At 39.4% G+C, this 6,571-nt stretch overlaps 1 non-coding gene across 1 annotated transcript; it reads left to right on the top strand.

The window, feature by feature from the left end:
• The first annotated feature begins 5,468 nt into the window (after nucleotides 1-5,468).
• LOC148545053 (small nucleolar RNA R71) lies at nucleotides 5,469-5,576 on the top strand. The gene has a single exon (XR_015900336.1). It is a non-coding gene; the product is annotated as a small nucleolar RNA R71 (small nucleolar RNA).
• The last annotated feature ends 995 nt before the right edge of the window (nucleotides 5,577-6,571 follow it).

Raw genomic sequence — 6,571 nt, 5'->3', positions numbered from 1 at the left:
AAAATACATAAGTGAAAGGTCCAGGCATGGCCGAGATGGCCAGCCCCCAAAACGTGATCAAAGGATCATAAGGTAATCCAAAGATGTCAAATACAATAGTAAGAGGTCCTATTTATAATAAACTAGCTACTAGGGTTTACATGAGTAAGTAATTGATGCATAAATCCACTTCTGGGGCCCACTTGGTGTGTGCTTGGGTCGAGCCTTAACTTTCCACGTGCAGAGGCCATTTGTGGAGTTGAACGCCAGCTTTTGATCCATTTCTGGCGTTCAACTCTGGTTTTGGATCCTTTTCTGGCGCTGGACGCCAGATTTGGGCAGAGAGCTGGCGTTGAACGCCAGTTTACGTCGTCTATTCTTAGCCAAAGTATGGACTATTATATATTGCTGGAAAGCTCTGGATGTCTACTTTCCAACGCAATTGAAAGCGCGCCATTTCGAGTTCTGTAGCTCCAGAAAATCTACTTTGAGTGTAGGAAGGTCAGAATCCAACAGCATCAGCAGTCCTTCTTCAACCTCTGAATATGATTTTTGCTCAAGTCCCTCAATTTCAGTCAGAAAATACCTGAAATCACAGAAAAACACACACACTCATAGTAAAGTCCAGAAATGTGAATTTAACATAAAATCTATTAAAAACATCCCTAAAAGTAACTAGATTCTACTAAAAATATACTAAAAACAATGCCAAAAAGCGTATAAATTATCCGCTCATCAGCCACCATCACTAAGGTGGACTCATTCCTTGTTCTCAAATTTTCTATTTTTCATTTTCTTTATGTTAAGTGCTTATCTATGTTAGTGTCTTATTACATGATCATTAGTATTTAGTAACTTTGTCTTAAAGTTATGAATGTCCTATGAATCCATCACCTCTCTTAAATGAAAAATGTTTTTAATTCAAAAGAACAAGAAGTACATGAGTTTCGAATTTATCCTTGAACTTAGTTTAATTATATTGATGTGGTGACAATACTTTTTGTTTTCTGAATGAATGCTTGAACAGTGCATATGTCTTTTGAAGTTGTTGTTTATGAATGTTAAATATGTTGGCTCTTGAAAGAATGATGAACAGGAGACATGTTATTTGATAATCTGAAAAATCATAAAAATGATTCTTGAAGCAAAAAAAAGCAGTGAATACAAAGCTTGCAGAAAAAAATGGCGAAAAAAAATAGAAAAAGAAAAAGCAAGAAGAAAAAGCCAAAAGCTCTTAAAACCAAAAGGCAAGAGCAAAAAGCCAATAACCCTTAAAACCAAAAGGCAAGGGTAAATGAAAAGGATCCCAAGGCTTTGAGCATTAGTGGATAGGAGGGCCTAAAGGAATAAAATCCTGGCCTAAGCGGCTAAACCAAGCTGTCCCTAATCATGTGCTTGTGGCGTGAAGGTGTCAAGTGAAAACTTGAGACTGAGCGGTTAAAGTCAAGGTCCAAAGCAAAAAAAGAGTGTGCTTAAGAACCCTGGACACCTCTAATTGGGGACTTTAGCAAAGCTGAGTCACAATCTGAAAAGGTTCACCCAGTTATGTGTCTGTGGCATTTATGTATCCGGTGGTAATACTGGAAAACAAAGTGCTTAGGGCCACGGCCAAGACTCATAAAGTAGTTGTGTTCAAGAATCAACATACTGAACTAGGAGAATCAATAACACTATCTGAACTCTGAGTTCCTATAGATGCCAATCATTCTGAACTTCAATGGATAAAGTGAGATGCCAAAACTATTCAAGAGGCAAAAAGCTACAAGTCCCGCTCATCTGATTGGAGCTATGCTTCATTGATATTTTGGAATTTATAGCTCCAATCAGATGAGCGGGACTTGTAGCTTTTTGCCTCTTGAATAGTTTTGGCATCTCACTCTATCCATTGAGGTTCAGAATGATTGGCATCTATAGTAACTCAGAGTTCAGATAGTGTTATTGATTCTCCTAGTTCAGTATGATGATTCTTGAACACAGCTGTTTTATGAGTCTTGGCCGTGGCCCTAAGCACTTTGTTTTCCAGTATTACCACCGGATACATAAATGCCACAGACACATAGTTGGGTGAACCTTTTCAGATTGTGACTCAGCTTTGCTAAAGTCCCCAATTAGAGGTGTCCAGGGTTCTTAAGCACACTCTTCTTTTACTTTGGACCTTGACTTTAACCGCTCAGTCTCAAGTTTTCACTTGACACCTACACGCCACAAGCACATGGTTAGGGACAGCTTGGTTTAGCCGCTTAGGCCAGGATTTTATTCTTGTAGACCCTCCTATCCACTGATGCTCAAAGCCTTGGGATCCTTTTTATTTCCCTTGCCTTTTGGTTTTAAGGGTTATTGGCTTTTTGCTCTTGCCTCTTGGTTTTAAGAGCTTTGGCTTTTTCTGCTTGCTTTTTCTTTCTATACTTTTTTTTTCGCCTATTTTTTTTTCTGCAAGCTTTGTTCTTTGCTGCTTTTTCTTGCTTCAAGAATCATTTTTATGGTTTTTCAGATTATCAAATAACATGTCTCCTAGTCATCATTCTTTCAAGAGCCAACATATTTAACATTCTTAAACAACAACTTCAAAAGACATATGCACTGTTCAAGCATACATTCAGAAAACAAGAAGCATTGCCACCACATCAATATAATTAAGCTAAGTTCAAGGATAAATTCAAAACTCATGTACTTCTTGTTCTTTTGATTTAAAACATTTTTCAATTAAGAGAGGTGATGGATTCATAGGACATTCATATCTTTAAGACATAGTTACTAACTACTAATGATCATGTAATGAAGACACAAACATAGATAAGCACTATAACATAGAAAACGAAAAAAAACAGAAGAAATGAGAGCAAGGAATGAATCCACCATAGTGATGATGGCGTTTCAATGATGTTTTTGAGCTCTTCTATGTCTCTTCCTTGCCTTTGTTGCTCCTCCTTCATTGCTTTTTAGATCTTCTCTGATTTCATGAAGGATGATGGAGTGCTCTTGATGTTCCACCCTTAGTTGCTTCCAATAATTGTGTGGAAAAAAATGAATCCCCTGAGGTATCTCAGGGATCTCTTGATTTGCAGTCAAATATTCTACCACTGAGCTATAGACCCTTGATGGAAGCTTTTGTCTTCCCTTTCCTCTTTCTAGAGGTTTCTCTGGCCTTAGGTGCCATCAATGGTTATGGAAAAAACAAAAAAGCTATGCTTTTACCACACCAAACTTAGAATGTTGCTCGCCCTCGAGCAAAAGAAGAAAGAATAGAAGAATAAGAAGATATGGAGGAGATGGAGGGATCTGTGTATGGATGTGAGTGGTGAATGGAGAACAGAAGGGATGGTCATGAATGGAGAGAGAGAGGGTGAGGTGGGTGAGGGATTCACAGATCCTGAGATGATCCTATGGTGTCCACAGATCTTGAGGTGATCCTGTGGTGTCCACAGATCCTGAGGTGTCAAGGCATTTACATCCCTGCACCAATTTAGGCATGCAAAATGCCCTTGCACACAACTCTGGGCGTTCAGCGCCAGGTTGGTGCCCATTTTGGGCGTTCAACGCCCATTTGCTGCCATTTCTGGCGTTGAACGCCAGAACCATGCTTGTTCTGGGCGTTCAGCGCCAGGATGCTGCCCATTCTGGGCGTTCAGCGCCAGAACCATGCTCTGTTCTGGCGTTTGAACGCCAGACAGATGCTCCTCCATGGTGTGATTTTTCTTCTGCTATTTTTGACTCCATTTTCACTTTTTATATTTATTTTGTGACTCTACATGATCATGAACCTAAGAAAACATGAAAAACAATAAAAATAAGAATTAGATAGACATTGGGTTGCCTCCCAACAAGCGCTTCTTTAATGTCAATAGCTTGACAGTGGACTCTCATGGAGCCTCACAGATGTGCAGAGCTTTGTTGAGACTCTCCAACACCAAACTTAGAGTTTGACTGTGGGGGCTCTGGTTGACTCTGCTTGGAGAGAAGCTTTTTCTGCTTCCTCTCCATGGTTGCAGAGGGAGATCCTTGAGTTTTAAACACAAGGGAGTTCTCATTCCATTGAAGGAATATTTCACCTCTGTCAACATCAATCACAGCTCTTGCTGTGGCCAGGAAAGGTCTTCCTAGGATGATGGATTCATCCTCTTCCTTTCCAGTATCCAGGACTATGAAATCAGCAGGGATGTAAAGGCCTTCAACCTTTACTAACACGTCCTCTACTTGTCCATAAGCCTGTTTTCTTGAGCTGTCTGCCATCTCTAGTGAGATTTTAGCAGCTTGCACCCCATAGATTCCCAGTTTCTCTATTACAGAAAGGGGCATGAGGTTTATCCCTGATCCAAGGTCACACAGAGCCTTAAAGATCATGGTGCCTATGGTACAAGGTAATATGAACTTTCCAGGATCCGTCTCTTCTGAGGCAATGTCAGTTGATCCAGATCACTTAGTTCATTGATGAACAAGGGAGGTTCAACTTCCCATGTATCAATGCCAAATAATTTGGCATTCAGCTTCATGATTGCACCAAGAAACTTGGCAGTTTTCTCTTCAGTAACATCCTCATTCTCTTTAGAAGAGGAATACTCATCAGAGCTCATGAAGGGCATAAGGAGGTTCAATGGAATCTCTATGGTCTCTAGATGAGCCTCAGAGTCCTTTGGTTCCTCAGAGGGAAGCTCCTTATTGATCACTGGATGTCCCAGGAGGTCTTCCCCCTTGGGATTCACGTCCTCTCCTCTCCTCACAGGTTCGGCCATGGTGCTTATGTCAATGGCCTTGCACTCTCCTTTTGGATTCTCTTCTGTATTGCTTCGGAGAGTACTAGGAGGGATTTCAGTGATCCTTTTACTCAGCTGGCCCACTTGTACTTCCATATTTCTAATGGAAGACCTTGTTTCATTCATGAAACTTACAGTGGCCTTGGACAGATCAGAGACTAAGTTTGCTAAATTAGAAGTATTTTGTTCAGAGTTCTCTGTCTGTTGCTGAGTTGATGATGGAAAAGGCTTGCTATTGCTAAACCTGTTTCTTCCACCATTATTAAAGCCTTGTTGGGGCTTTTGATCCTTCCATGAGAAATTTGGATGATTTCTCCATGTTGAGTTATAGGTGTTTCCATAAGGTTCACCTAAGTAATTTACCTCTGCTATTGCAGGGTTCTCAGGATCATAGGCTTCTTCTTCAGAAGAAGCCTCTTGAGTACTGTTGGATACAGCTTGCATTCCATTCAGACTCTGAGAGATCATATTGACTTGCTGAGTCAATATTTTATTCTGAGTCAATATGGCATTCAGAGTATCAACTTCAAGAACTCCCTTCTTCATAGGCGTCCCATTATTCACAGGATTCCTTTCAGAAGTGTACATGAACTGGTTATTAGCAACCATGTCAATGAGTTCTTGAGCTTCTGCAGGCGTTTTCTTTAGGTGAATGGATCCACCTGCAGAAGTGTCCAGTGACATCTTTGATAGCTCAGATAAACCATCATAGAATATATCCAGGATGGTCCATTCTGAAAGCATGTCAGAAGGACACTTTTTGGTCAACTGTTTGTATCTTTCCCAAGCTTCATAGAAGGATTCACCTTCTTTCTGTCTGAAGGTTTGAACATCAGCTCTAAGCTTGCTCAGCTTTTGAGGAGGAAAGTACTTGGCTAAGAAAGTCGTGACCAGCTTATCCCAAGAGTTCAGGCTGTCTTTGGGTTGAGAATCCAACCACAATCTAGCTCTGTCTCTTACAGCAAAAGGGAAAAGCATGAGCCTGTAGATTTCAGGATCTACTCCATTAGTCTTAACAGTATCACATATCTGCAAGAATTCAGTTAAGAACTGAAAAGGATCTTCAGATGGAAGTCCATGAAACTTGCAGTTCTGCTGCATCAGAGAAACTAATTGAGGTTTCAGCTCAAAGTTGTTTGCTCCAATGGCAGGAATGGAGATGCTTCTTCCATGTAAATTGGAATTAGGTGCAGTAAAGTCACCAAGCATCTTCCTTACATTATTATTATTTTTGGCTGCCATCTCCTCTTCCTGTTCGAAATTTTCTGAAAGGTTTTCTCTAGATTGTTGTAATTTAGCTTCTCTTAATTTTCTCTTCAGAGTCCTTTCAGGTTCTGGATCTGCTTCCACAAGAATGTTCTTATCCTTGCTCCTGCTCATATGACAAAGAAGAAGGCACAGAAAAATAATAATAATAATAATAGAGATCCTTTATACCACAGTATAGGTATCCCTGTGTGAGTAGAAGAAGAGGGGGAGACAAAGAATGTAATATAATGGAAGAAACACAACTGTGAGGAGGCTAGATATGTGAGATGAGATGTTAGGATATGAATGAATAAATAGAGTAAGATGGGGGAGGGAAAATTTTCGAAAATTATTTTGAAAAAGAGTTAGTGATTTTTGAAAATAGTTTTTGAAAAATGTTTAATATTTTTTTCGAAAATTTTTGAAATCAAAAATAAAAATAAAAACAATTAGTTAATTAAAAAAGAAATTTTGAAAAAGAGGGAAGATATTTTCGAAAATTAGAGAGAGAGAGTTAGTTAGGTAGTTTTGAAAAAGTTAAGAAACAAACAAAAAGTTAGTTAGTTAGTTGAAACAAATTTTGAAAAGATAAG

The sequence above is a fragment of the Arachis ipaensis genome, chromosome B9 (genome assembly GCF_059453495.1).
Source record: "Arachis ipaensis isolate K30076 ecotype BB chromosome B9, ASM5945349v1, whole genome shotgun sequence".
Taxonomy (NCBI): Eukaryota; Viridiplantae; Streptophyta; class Magnoliopsida; order Fabales; family Fabaceae; genus Arachis; species Arachis ipaensis.
The sequence above is the reverse complement of the archived record's forward strand: the minus strand, read 5'-3'. Positions and strand labels throughout refer to the sequence as shown.